A 13742-nucleotide genomic window follows, 5' to 3' on the forward strand; every position below is an offset into this window, starting at 1 on the left:
AGACTGGATTAAGAAAATGTGGCACATATACACCATGGAATACTATGCAGCCATAAAAAAGGATGAGTTTGCGTCCTTTGTAGGGACATGGATGCAGCTGGAAACCATCATTCTTAGCAAACTATCACAAGAACAGAAAACCAAACACCACATGTTCTCACTCATAGGTGGGAACTGAACAATGAGATCACTTGGACTCGGGAAGGGGAACATCACACACCGGGGCCTGTTGGGGGGGGGGGAGGGATTGCATTGGGAGTTATACCTGATATAAATGATGAATTGAGGGGTGCTGACGAGTTGATGGGTGCAGCACACCAACATGGCACAAGTATACATATGTAACAAACCTGCATGTTATGCACATGTACCCTAGAACTTAAAGTATAATAATAAAAAAAAAATTATAAAAAAAACACAGCCCATTTGTAATAGTAATGGGGAAATTACAAAAAAAAAAAAAAAAAAAAAAAAAACCCACAAAATCCATAGGCATTAATCTAGAAAAAAAAAAGGCCTATATAAGAAAGTGACAAAGCTTTATTGAGAGACCAGAAGAAGATCTGAATATTTGAAAGGAAATAATAACCTAGATGGGAAGATCCCATATTTTAAATGGGTCAAATATCCATAAGAAAATCTATAACTTTGTCTACTGATTGGTTCCTTTTTCTCCATGTTCCACACTATGATACACCTACCCCACTCTTTCAGATGCACACTTTTCTTTCTCCTGTAATCGTGTATTCCTGATTTAACCTTCTCAATATTCTCTGAATCTGTTTCTTCATCTATATACTCACCTCCACAATTCCAGTTTGGGCCCCTATAATGTGCCACCTGGACTGCACTACCAGTCTCCCAACAAGCTTGCTGTTTCTTTCTGATGCTTCAAATTCAGCCTCAAGTTCCAGCTTTTTTTTTTTTTTGAGACAGTGTCTAGCTCTGTTGCTTAGGCTGGAGTGTGGTGATGCAATCAATAGCTCACTGTAGCTTCAAACTCCTGGGGCTCAAGCAATCCTCATGCCTCAGCCTCCCTAGTAGCTAGGTCTACAGGTGTGTACCACCATGCCTGGCTGATTTTCTTTTTTTGTGGAGACAGGGTCTTGCTTTGTTGCCCAGGCTGGCCTCGAACTCCTGAACTTAAGGGATCCTCCTGCCTTGGCCTCCCAAAGTGTTGAGATTACAGGCATAAGCCGCCATGCTTAGCCAAGTTCCAGCTCTTTAAGCCATCATCCAAGATTTAGTTGCCATGATATATGATAATGATTTGTGATCCTAATGTCTGAAAATGGAGTCACTCACATCAAGTGACATTGAGCCCACAGTGAAGTTGTTTACATCTCAAAGTGATAAACATATATGTAATGGACTGAGAGTAAGATAATACCTGCTGTGGTCTAGAACCACTGAGACATGAAACGAACCAATAAAAAGTGAATTCAGAATGGTGGCTGAGATACTGAGAATGGACACACCTCTGGAGGACCATAAGTGTAGCAAGAACCTGACCTTGGACAGGACACCTTTTGACCCTCTGACACTGAGGCCTCCTCCCAACTTGGCTTTTGCCCCTTCCCCACCCACTCCCAAGGCTCTGCCTAAGAGAAGTGGTGACTTCATGGCTGATTGAAGTCAAGGACTTCGGACCCACTCAACCATGTGTTGGTCTCCCAACCCATTGCTGTGGTTTGTTACCTCCAATTACTGCTTCTGTGGATGTTATACAGGATATTATTGCCTCATTAATCGTATGTGACTCTCTTGCAACAAACTGTGAATTTGAGCACATTTAATAGGTTATTGAGTCATTGTGAAAGTCAGAGTTAGCACACCTAGACTGCACGAACCTAAGTAACACAACACCATTTTTATCCTATGCTCCCTGCTCTCTGACAACACTGAAGAGCTTGTAATGTTCTGTGCTTTTTCTCACCTTAGTGCCTTTATTCATGTTGTTTCCATGCGTGGCCTCTCCCATAACACCTAGGACTTGGTACCAACCATTGCCCTCAGCTCACTCTAGCATAATGAACTGTTTATATGTCTGTCTCTCAACTCCTGGACCTGCAAGTGAGGAGTGGGTCTTATTAATCTTGTATCCAGGTACCTAGCAGAATGCCTGGCATGTAATAGGCCTTTGACGAAGATTCGTCGAAGCCTGGAAAAAAGAATGCAGGGTTCCCCAGCCCTCTGATTATGCCAGGACAGGAAAAATGAACATGTCTTTGAGGGATATTCCTCGCATGTAACAGGACCATAAGCAAGTCGGCCCCAGAGTGCGTGAAGCTGATGAGCAGGAAAAAATGAAGACACAATATTCACGGGTGAGCAGTGAGATGGAAAATGAATATGGTCACTTGTGCTAAAACTGTCATTCCTTGCAGCAGTGATAATAGCAAGACATAAATATTCATGATGTCATTATTTAGAGAGTTATGAAGTGTCAGCAGAGGATGTACTGTCTGGAATTTTTTTTTTTCAGTGCCTAAATTTATTAACGGTAAAATTAAGCAAAACAAAACAAAACATAAATAAAAGCCAGTGGTCTCTGAGAGCCAGCGAGACGATGACAAACTCTCAAGGTCATGGCTAAGCAAAAGAAGGACCCTGGTCGGTGCCAGCCCAGGGGGTTCCTCTCTGATGAGGCTTTTATCAGGAATATTGCTAGGGTTTTCTATCATTGCTAATGGCAACCTGGCCTGAATACTTAAGAGGGTGTCCTCTTCCCTGCCAAAGAACATGCATAAATTCACTCTCCTGAGGCTATTCTTTCTTTCTCAGAAGGTTATTTGTGTTATTTAAATAAAAACATTTGTTATTTTCTCCAAATTACAGATAGCATACATATGGAAGAAAATGTGGTAAACATAAATTATATGTATAAAATAAAAATAACTTCTAATCCTATCACCCAAAGATAACCATTTTAGTATATTTTCTTTCAGTTCCATTTCTAACAGAATTTAAGTGCTGAACTGGTAGGATATAGCATATGTTGTGTAATAAAGAACCGAGCTGAGCCAGAAAAGCTGGGTTTGCAGCACATCTGTGCTAGTTTCTTAAAGCTGGGAAGCTGTAAGCGTGGCACTCAGTTTTCTTATTTGTAAAGAATGGATAATGACAATATACCATAGAATTAGTTTGAGGGTTAAAAGAGAAAATGGGCTGAGCTCAGTGGCTCACACTTATAATCCCAGCACTTTGGGAGGCCAAGGCAGGTGGATCACCTGAGGTCAGGCGTTCAAGACCAGCCTGGCCAACATAGTGAAACCCCGTCTCTACTAAAAATACAAAAATCAGCTGGGTATGGTGGCACGTGCCTATAATCCCAGCTACTCAGGAGACTGAGGCAAGAGAATGGCTTGAACCCGGGAGGTGGAGGTTGCAGTGAGCCGAGATCACATCACTGCACTCCATCCTGGGCGACAGAGTGAGACTCTGTCTCAAAAATAAAGAGAAAATGAATTGGTCCTAGTATAATAGGACCATAGCAAGTCTGCCCCATGGGGTGTGAAGCTGAAGCTGATGAGTGGGAGAAAACAAAGCCAGAATACACTTGACTCAATGAATAGCATGCACTAGATGGTCAGTCATTGGGGGCTATCGTTATTATTATTATTACTTTTTTTTTTTTTTTTTGAGACGGAGCCTCGCTCTGTCACCCAGGCCACAGTGCAGGGGCGTGATCTCGGCTCACTGCAAGCTCCACCTCCCAGGTTCACGCTATCCTCCTGCCTCAGCCTCCCAAGTAGCGGGGACTACAGGTGCCAGCCACCACGCCCAGCTAATTTTTTGTATTTTTTTTGTAGAGACGGGGTTTCCCCATGTTAGCCAGGATGGTCTCGATCTCCTGACCTCGTGATCTGCCCACCTCGGCTTCCCAAAGTGCTGAGATTACAGGCATGAGCCACTGCACCTGGCCACTATTATTATTATTAATAACTTACGTCATCTAGTCTCAGAAATCATCTTATACCTCCTCTCTATACCTCACCCCTACATCTCGCCAGTTACCAAATCCTGCTGATTTTACTTATTTTGTGCTACGCAAATATCTCTGAGGGGATGGGATACTCAAATATATCCCCTCAGTCTCTGCTTCGGTTCAGGCCCTCGGAATTTCTTCCCTGGGCAACCGCAGTTCTATTTGTTTCTTTTTCTGCTGCCTTCCAACCATTCTTCAAGAGGCAGGCAGACAGAATTTCTTAGATGCAAATGTGACCATATCAAGCCTCTGTGATAGTCACAGGGCTGCCTTATATACGCGTGTATATATGCGTATTTGCGTGAATATATATGTGTGTGCGTGCATGTGTGTGCGTGTGTGTGCGTGCATGTGTGTGCGTGTGTGTGTTTGTGTGTGTGTGTGTATGTGTGTGTTTGGGAATTCTGAAGCTGAAGGAAGGAGTTTTGTACTTCGGCCCCAGGAGAAGGATGGAGGGTGTGGAATTGTGTCTAAAATCCCATCTGGGCTTGGGTTCCCCCTAATGGAGGAGCGGAGTTTCTGTGAGCCTGAAGACACTGTTTTTTAGACATCTTTGGTGAGGCTATTGCTGCAGGGACCTAGGGACCAAGGGGGCTTGGAATGATTTGTCATAACATCTGCATGACCCACAGCTGCAGTGTCAGCTGCTGCAGCAGCAAGGAAGCCAGGAGGCGGCAGCCTACTGAGGGCTCTGGCATAGCACAAAAGCCAAGGCCAATGCTCGCTCTCGTGCTCGCTCTCATGCTCTCTCTCTCTCTCTCTCTCAATCATTTGTAGAAGAGCACATCTGGATGTATGGGTATTCCCGAATCTTCCTCCAGGAAAGATTTCGAAGAGAGGATCTGTGTTCCTGAATACAAGGAGACCTGGTATACCACACCCTTCACGACCTGGCTTCTGCCTTTGTCTCTGGCTCCTGCCTCATTGCTAATTAGGTACCAGCAACACCCGTGCTCCAGCCATTCTGCGCTAACGTTGTTCTCTGGATGTGTATGTATATCTTCACGTGTTTGCACCTGGTCTGTTAGTCAACATCAGGTCAGGCTGTAAATAACAGAGATGTAAATAAAAGCTAGCAGCTTAAACAAGATGGCTTATTTCACTTTCACATTCAAGTCTAGAGGAGGACAGACCAAAGCTGGTAGATCTGCTGAGGTTCTCAGGGATCTAGGCTATGTCCAACTCACCACTCTGACATCCCTAGGATGTGGCTCTTGTATTTATGGTCCAAGAAGGCAAATATCGTGTCCAGTTTATAGCAGCAAGAAGAACCTAGAAACAAAGGAGCAGAGAGTAAGTTCCACATATCTTTTAAAAAATTTATTTTTATTTATTTTTTATTATTTTGTTTTTTTAATGAGACAGGGTCTCACTCTGTTGCCCAGGTTGGAGTGCAGTGGCATGATCTCGGCTCACTGCAGACCTCCACTTCCTGGCTCAAGTGATCTTTCGGCAGCCTCCCAAGTAGCTGGGACCACAGGTGTGTGCCACCGTGCCCGGCTAATTTTTGTATCTTTTTTTTTTTTTTTTTTAATAGAGATGGGGTTTCACCATGTTGCCCAGGCTGGTCTCGAACCCTTGAGCTCAAGGCAATCCACCTCTCTTGGTCTCCCAAAGTGCCAGGATTACAGGCATGAGCCACTATACCTGGCCTCAGTTCCACATATCTTTAATGGAATAATTTCAGAAGCTTCCAACAATGCTCCCATCTACATGCTATTAATCATAATTAGTCAAACACCTAGCTGGAAGTAAAGTGAGGAAACGTTAAGTCTTTGTTCTGGAGAACCATGTGCTCCAGTTTAAAGTTAAGAGTTTCTGTTACTATGAGAGGAGGTTCCATCAGATATTGGAGAACAACTTATAGCCTCTGCTTACCTGGAGATTCCTACTCTTTACTTTAAAGACTTGGGTTAAGCAACAGTCTTCCTGGCGAGATCTTTAACCCTTACCCTCAGCCAAGATTGGTGCTCTCAGAGCTCTCTGAGATCAATCATAACCCTTGTTCCATCATGATGTGCTTGCTTAGATGTTTACTCACTTCCAAGACTGATAATAATTTAAGGGCAGCTATAGTGTGCCTGGCACACGGTCTGCCTCATAGCAGATTAATAAATATTTTCTGAATGAATTGTTATTATCCAGACAAGAAACTGAAGAGCAGAGACATTCAATGATCTTTTAAAATAGCTACACACCCACAGAAATACATCTAAGTGATTTTGACAAAGGTGCAAAACAATTCAATGGAGGAAGGATAGCCTTTCCAACAAATGTGGCAGAGCAATTAAATATCTATAGGCTAAAAAAATGAACCTCAATCTAAACCTTCTACTTCATACAACAGTTAACTCAAGATGGATCAGAGACTTAAATGTAAAATATGAAACTCTAAAGCCTTTAGAAAAAAATCATAGAAAATCTACAGGGCCTAGGACTGAGTGATGAGTTCTTAGACTTGACACCAAAAGTGTCACGATCCACAAGAGGAAAACTGATAAATTGGACCTCATCAAAATTAAAATCTTAGTTTTGTGAAAGACTCTATTAAGGGGATAAAAAGACAAACTAAAGACTGGTAAAAAATATTTGCAAGCCACATATGTGAGAAAGGACTAGTATCCCATATTTATAAAGAACTCTCAAAACTAAACAAACAATTCAACTAGAACATGAGCAAAAGATATGAACAGAAATTTCACTGCAGAGGTTACAAAATAGTAAAAAAAAAAAAAAAAAAAAAAAAAAAAGAACCAACAACATGAAAAGATGTACAACATTTTAGTTGTTAGGGACATACCAAATGTAAACCACAATGAGATATCACCATATACCTATGTGAAAGGAAAATATCTTGGTACCCCCAAATTACTAAGCTAAAGGGAAAATCAAGCTGGAAATTGCTTAGGGTAAACCTGCTAAACAAACTGTGGTATGTTCACTCCATGGAATACTACTCAGCAGTAAAAAGGAGTGAATTACTGATGCACATAAAAACTTGGATGAATCTCAAGGGAATTATGCTGAGTGAAAAAGCCAATCCAAAAAAAGGTTACCAACTGTATGATTCTATTTATAACATTCTTGAAATGATCAAATGATAGAGATGAACAGATTAGTGGTTGCCAGGGCTTACGGGGGCTTGAGGGAGGGAGGTGGCATATTTACGGTGATGGAACTGTTCCAGATATTGATTATGGTGATGATTTCATGAATCCACCAACATGATAAAGTTGCATGGAAACACACACACACACATAAAACTAATGAAATCTGAGTAAGTGGGTAAATGGTATCAATGGCAATTTCCTGACTGTAATTTTGTATTATAGTTATGCAAGATGTTACCATTGGGGGAAACTGAGTGAAGGGTAGATGGAATCTCTTCATATTATTTCTTACAACTTCATGTTGTAAAGAAATACAATTATCTTAAGAAGTTTAATAAAAGATGCTTTTGAAAGCTGGAAAAAAGTTCTCCAAATAAATATACTTAAAACGTATTAATTTATAAAAACAAGTAAACCCATAGCTAGTTAATGGTATTTTAGATAGATCCTGTTTAGATGATCCATGTGTCCTTACGTGAAATAGTAATAATTTTTAAAAAGAGAACTTTTCACATTTGTATAGCATGTTCATCCATGTTAATTCATTTTTTTTTTCTTTTGAGACAGAATCTCGCTCTGGCACCAGGCTGAAGTGCAATGGCGCAATCTCAGCTCACTGCAACCTCCGCCTCCTGGGTTCAAGTGATTCTCTTGCCTCAGCCTCCTGAGTAGCCGGGACTACAGGCGCCTGCCACCACGCCCAGCTAATTTTTGTATTTTTGGTAGAGACCGGGTTTTACAATGTTGACCAAGATGGTCTCGATTTCTTGACCTCATGATTGGCCTGCCTCAGCCTCCCAAAGTGCTGGGATTACAGGCATGAGCCACTGCGCCTGGCCCTCATTTCTTACATAGGGTCAGGAATATAAGTCGGGAATATAAGTTTAAGCAAGGAAAAGGCCTGAAGTCAGAAAATTAGCTATGTGGCTTACAGGAAGAATGCATATAACCCCAAACCTACATTTTCATAGAAACATGTTAATAGCTTTCTTATAATTGGTTAGCATTTTTAATGATTTAAATTCCTCATCTTTATTCTAGATCATTCAAAAATATTCAGATGTGTGAGATTCTTTGGTTTATTTAAGAATGGATTCTATCTTGCTCTGCAAAGGTTTTGGTACTCTTAAAATAGGATTAGAACAGTTGGGCAGCAGAATTGTACGATTTTGATTGTATTGGTGCCTTCAAGCTCCTAGGTTCATTCTAGGAAGCACAAAGCTCAGACTTCAAATAACTTCTAGAAAGAGTTGGTGCTATGGACTGAATTGTGCCCGCCCCGCCCTACCCCCAGACTGTTTTATATGTTGAAGCTCCAACCCTCAATGTGACTCTACTTGGAGATGAGCATTGGAGGTAATTAAGGTTAAATGAGGTCATAAGGGTAGAGCCCTAATCTAATAAAACTGGTGACTTTATAAGAAGGGTAAAAGAGGCCAGGTGTGGTAGCTCATCTTGTAATCCCAACACTTTGGGATGCTAAAGCGAGAGGATCGCTTGAGACAAGGAGTTTAAAACTGGCTTGGGCAACATACTGAGACCCCATCTGTAAAAAAGAAAAGAAAAAAGAAAGTTAGTGAGGTGTGGTGGCGAATGCCTGTGGTCCCAGCTGCTCGGAAGGCTGAGGTGGGAAGATTGCTTGAGCCCAGGAGTTCGAGGCTGCAGTGAGTCCTGATGGCACGACTGCACTCCAGCCTGGATGACAGTGAGACTTTGTCTCCAAAAAAAAAAAAAAAAAGTAAAAGATTCTCGGCCAGGTATGGTGGCTCATGCCTGTAATCCCAGCACTTTGGGAGCCCGAGGCAGGTGGATCACCTGACGTCAAGAGTTCGAGACCAGCCTGACCAACATGATGAAACCCCACCTCTACTAAACAGACAAAATTAGCCAGGCATGGTGGCGCATACCTGTAATCCCAGCTACTCGGGAGGCTGAGGCAGGAGAATCGCTTGAACCTGAGAGGCGGAGGTTGCAGTGAGCTGAGATTGTGCCATTGTACTCTAGCCTGGACAACAACAGCAAAACTCTGTCTTAAAAAAAAAGATTCTCTCTCTCCCTTTCTCTTTGCACATGCATGGGAGAAAGGCCATGGGGCACACAGTGAGAAGGGGGCCATCTGCAGGCCAGGAAGAAGACCCTCACCAGAACCCGACCATGCTGGCACACTGACCTGGGACTTGTAGCCTCCAGAACTGTGAGACTGTTGTTTAAGCCGCTGAGTCTATGGAATTCTGTTAACGGCAGTCAGAATGGACAAATACCGTCACCGAGCAGCATCCAGGTGGTTCTGGTTAGTGAGGAGACGACGAACAAGCTAACAAGCGAAGACTCGACTCATTTGTTTTCTCCAGCATCTAGGAGATTGGCCATCCTGACAGACACCTTGAAAGAAGGACCCTCTGAGAAAGGTCATCCGTGGGAGTCCACATGGGGGTAGGACCAGCTTTGGCTACTGCAGGAAGTGTCTCAAGCAGCATGGGGTGGGGGTAGGCCACCCTCTGAGGCCCGTGTCCAGGATGAGGCCCTCCTCCTCTCCATGCCAGCTCCTGTTTGCACCTCTGGGTGATGACAACAGAACATGAAGTCCTTTGTTAGAGGTGGGAGCAGGGTCAAGTTATAGTGACTGCATAAATTGAGGGAAAACAAAGGGAATGTTTGATTGATTTCTAAACCATCAACAACTGAGACTAAATCTTGTCAGGTTTCAGTGAAGAACCAGATCAATAATCCCTAGAGAAGTGCTTCTCAGCTCAATGTGCACACACATCACCTGGGGGAATGTTAAAATGAAGACTATCATTCAGTAGGTCTGGGGACGGGGCTGAGATGATTCATTTCTAACAGTGCTCATCATGGCGGTCCAAAGACTGGGCTTTGAGAAGCCAGGCACTAGATTCAGACTGTGAGGTCCCTGAGACCAAGGCCACACTGTCTTGTCTCCCATTTGGTCCCCAGACTTGGCCCGATGCCTGGGACTAAAATAAGTTTTCAATAAATATTTGCTGAATTGAATTAGTGAGGAACACTGGCTCCAAGGACAAATTTTGTAGCTGAATTCTTTGTTAGAGGAAGTTCATAGCCAAAACCAGAGGGATGAAAATTGAACCATGATTAAACCTGTGTTTAACTAGCACTTTGGAGTTTCCCAAACACTTATAGCTAATAATTATTAGCTTATTTGAATTTTACTCCTACAATAATCCTCTGAAGAAGAGCTGTCATTATTATTTTTATGTTACAAATGGTAAAAGCAAAGTCAGAAGGATGAAATCATTGACCTAAGGAAGGAAGCAGCACGTGCACTAGAACGCGGGTCTTTGGATTGCAAGTTTTTCCTGCTGTGCTCCGCAGAAAGAGTAAAATCCTCACCCAAAGTGGATGATGTAACTCTTAGTACCATATAGCTTGAGGCTGTTGATGTCCCTATTCCTCTATAATTGCTATACACTTGGTACAGAGAGCTATTATGTCAAAAATGTAAGTATATGGGTGTAATATGAAGAGATTTCTCAAAAAATAATTCATGAGCTTGCTCTGGGCTGCCTGGACAAACCAGCTACAACTGAAAGCTCTTCTCTCTTCTAGCAAAGAGGTTGCATCCCAGCTTAGCTTCCCTTAGAACCAGAGATTTCCTCCCCCAGGGCAACATCCCACAGACCTCAGGGCCTCCAGGTGCAGGGAGCTGGTGCTCCCACTCAGCTTGCAACTGGCTGGCAGCCAAGCCAGACTGCCTGCTGCAATGTGTTCTGATCAGATCTTCACCCCTTGGCCAAGGTTGCTTTCATGCTTTCCCTAAAAGAAAGAACGACAGCGGGTAGGACCCTCTCCAGCTGAACTCAGACCTACAACACCAGGCCTTGGTGTGCATTGTGAGCATGGGAGGTACTTGAACCTTTTTCTCTTGCTGACCCTTGCTTTAGAAAATTTCCTAGTAAAGCTGATTCCAAAACTTATGCCTTGTGATGCTGTGGAAATCCTCTGAGCCTTTGTAGGGTAGGTGCAATCACAAAGGGGCCATTTAACTTGTATTACAGAGGGGGTTTACCTGCGGTTTTTCAAGATTGATCTCAGCTATCTCTTCTCTTTGCCACTCTTTTCTAGTGGCCATAAACTCTTTATTTTTATTTTTATTTTTTTTGAGATGGAGTTTTGCTCTTCTTGCCCAGGCTGGAGTGCAGTGGCACAATCTCAGTTCACTATAACCTCTGTCTCCCGGTTTCAAGCGATTCTCCTGCTTCAGCCTCCCAAGTAGGTGGAATTACAGGTGCCCACCACCACGCCCGGCTAATTTTTGTATTTTTAGTAGAGATGCATTTTCACCATGTTGGCAAGATGGTCTCGAACTCCTGACCTCATGATCCACCAACCACGGCCTCCCCAAGTGTTGGGATTACAGGTGTGAGTCACCTCCCCCGGCCCATAAACTCTTCTTCTATGGTCTTTCCCAAAGCATTGCACAGTGCTATGATTAAGAAAAAGAAAAGAAAAAAAAGTAGTCAAGAGTTTGATCTTTGTAACCATGTCCTGACCCTGTCCTGACCATCTCTGTGGGGTTTCCATGAAGCATCCCAGCGATGTTAGCGGACAACATAATTCCTGTTAGTGTCTATGAGTGGCAGCATTCTGAAGGCTATGTCAGGTCAATGAGACACAAGAACCTCAGCTGCGAAAGGAATGTTTTATTTATGAAGCACACACATGCCCAAAGCCCTGCGTGTTTCTCCTTCCACAGAGATAAATGCCATGTAGCTTCCGACCTGAGCTTGCCATCGCACAGGTCCTGCAAACCCACCTTGCTGAGATTTCCCCTGCAAGGGAGCAGGAAGGAGGTTTGCAGCCCTCCTCTCCTGGGGGAGACAGGGATCAGGAGAAAGAGCTTACGGTCCTAGAATTGTTCTTTGAGTAGCAAGGGGAAAAAAATCTGACCAAAACTGTGGGCAGTCCTGAGGGACAGTATGGCAGCATTTGAATTCACCCTACAGACATCTGAGCGAGAAATATTTATGAACACATCTGCTATCACTTGGGGGTGGAGTGTGTGTGCAATCACCAGTCCCCTGGGATGGTAGAGGATTCCAGTTAGGTAGACAGCAGCATAATGATTGAATGTCTGGGGTTAAGGTCTTGGGTTCAAGTCTAGCTATGCCATTTATTAGGCTGGTGCAAAATCAACTGCAGTTTTTTTGCCATTACTTGTGCACCAACCTAATACTTCTCTTGAGACCTTTGGCAATGTATTAACTTATCTAAGCCTGTCTAGAAAAACAAGTGCGCAGGCAAATAAAAACCCATCTGATCCTGTGTGTTGTTAAGGAAATGAAATAATGCAAGGTAAGGACTAGCACAGCCCTGGCACATGGCATAAAACCCGGCTAAATGTGAGCTCTTCAAACAGAATCTGTACCAGAATCTCTTTCATCTTCTAGGACTTGATGTTATATTTGGTTCTGCTTTTCCACCATTTTGTCTCTAGATTAGAGCAGCTACCATTTCTGAGCTCCTTGAAGAGTTAGAGGCATTGCTTTATAGAGTCTGTGTCAGGAGGCTCAGTGGCTATGGGCCTAGCTGATATTTTCCTTTTTCTCTGCCCCCTTCCTCTTCTCTCCATCATCTCCCATCTCCTGTCCTCATATTCCACCAACTCTGGTCCCCTCCTCACTCCCCTTCAATTTGGATCTGGCACCATATGTTTATGGATCAAGACAATTTGTTGCCATGGAGTTTGATTGTCAGGTTTTATGTCCCCATTGCCAACTTAGGCCCCATCTATGCAGCTGAATTTCTCAGCTCAAACCAAGCCCATGCCTGTGATGGGTCTCTAAGATTTTGGGTAGTGTCCTGTATATCAAAATGTCTTTATCTCTATGATGTACTTCTCCTGCCAGAGGCTTGAAAGTAAAGAAATTGGGCTATATTTGATTAATTACGTTGTGGGTGGACAATCCTTATGTCTGTCTCTTGGTCTCTCTTGGCCACCTAACATCTCAATTTTCTTAAAGTGTCCCAGTTTACTCTGTTGTTCTAAAGAAACTGTTAACAACATCCTCTTTCTCTCTCAACAGTGTTCTGTTTTGCAAGATACATTGTAAGGTCACCCTGTCTTTTGGGATTGGTATATATTTAAGGCTCTTTTCAAATATGGAAAAGATGGTATGTTACCAGGCAGAATTTTTTTCAGTACAGTAACAAGAACTGTGAGAAGGAAGGTCATAGTCAAGTTTCAGAAACAGTGCTTCAAAAGGTTTTCTTTCTCTAGTGCAAACAGGAATGTGTTTTTATCATAGCAAGTAGTGTTTTGGAAGACTTGGAAGAGGCTTGCCGCACAATTTACATTTTATGTGGTCAACCCTTATTCAATGGAATAAGTATAAGCTGAAAATACTCAAGGGACACACACACACACACACACACACACACACACACACACACACACTCCACAGGTTGTTGATGCTTTTGAAACCTCTCCTCTTCTTTTTCTCACCTCACTTTGTGTGACTGGGTGGAATGCATCTTCCACAAAGTGGTGTGAATGAGAAATCTAATAATACTCAGAGCTCAAAGGAGCTGTCAGAGCTTGTTCATCCTAAGATTGTGCAGCCATGCTCAAATACAACAGAAAGAAAGCATCCTAGGAGCCGAGAGGG

This window comes from Rhinopithecus bieti, unplaced genomic scaffold, assembly GCF_001698545.2.
Source record: "Rhinopithecus bieti isolate Rb0 unplaced genomic scaffold, ASM169854v2 scaffold_39705, whole genome shotgun sequence".
NCBI classification, from domain to species: Eukaryota; Metazoa; Chordata; class Mammalia; order Primates; family Cercopithecidae; genus Rhinopithecus; species Rhinopithecus bieti.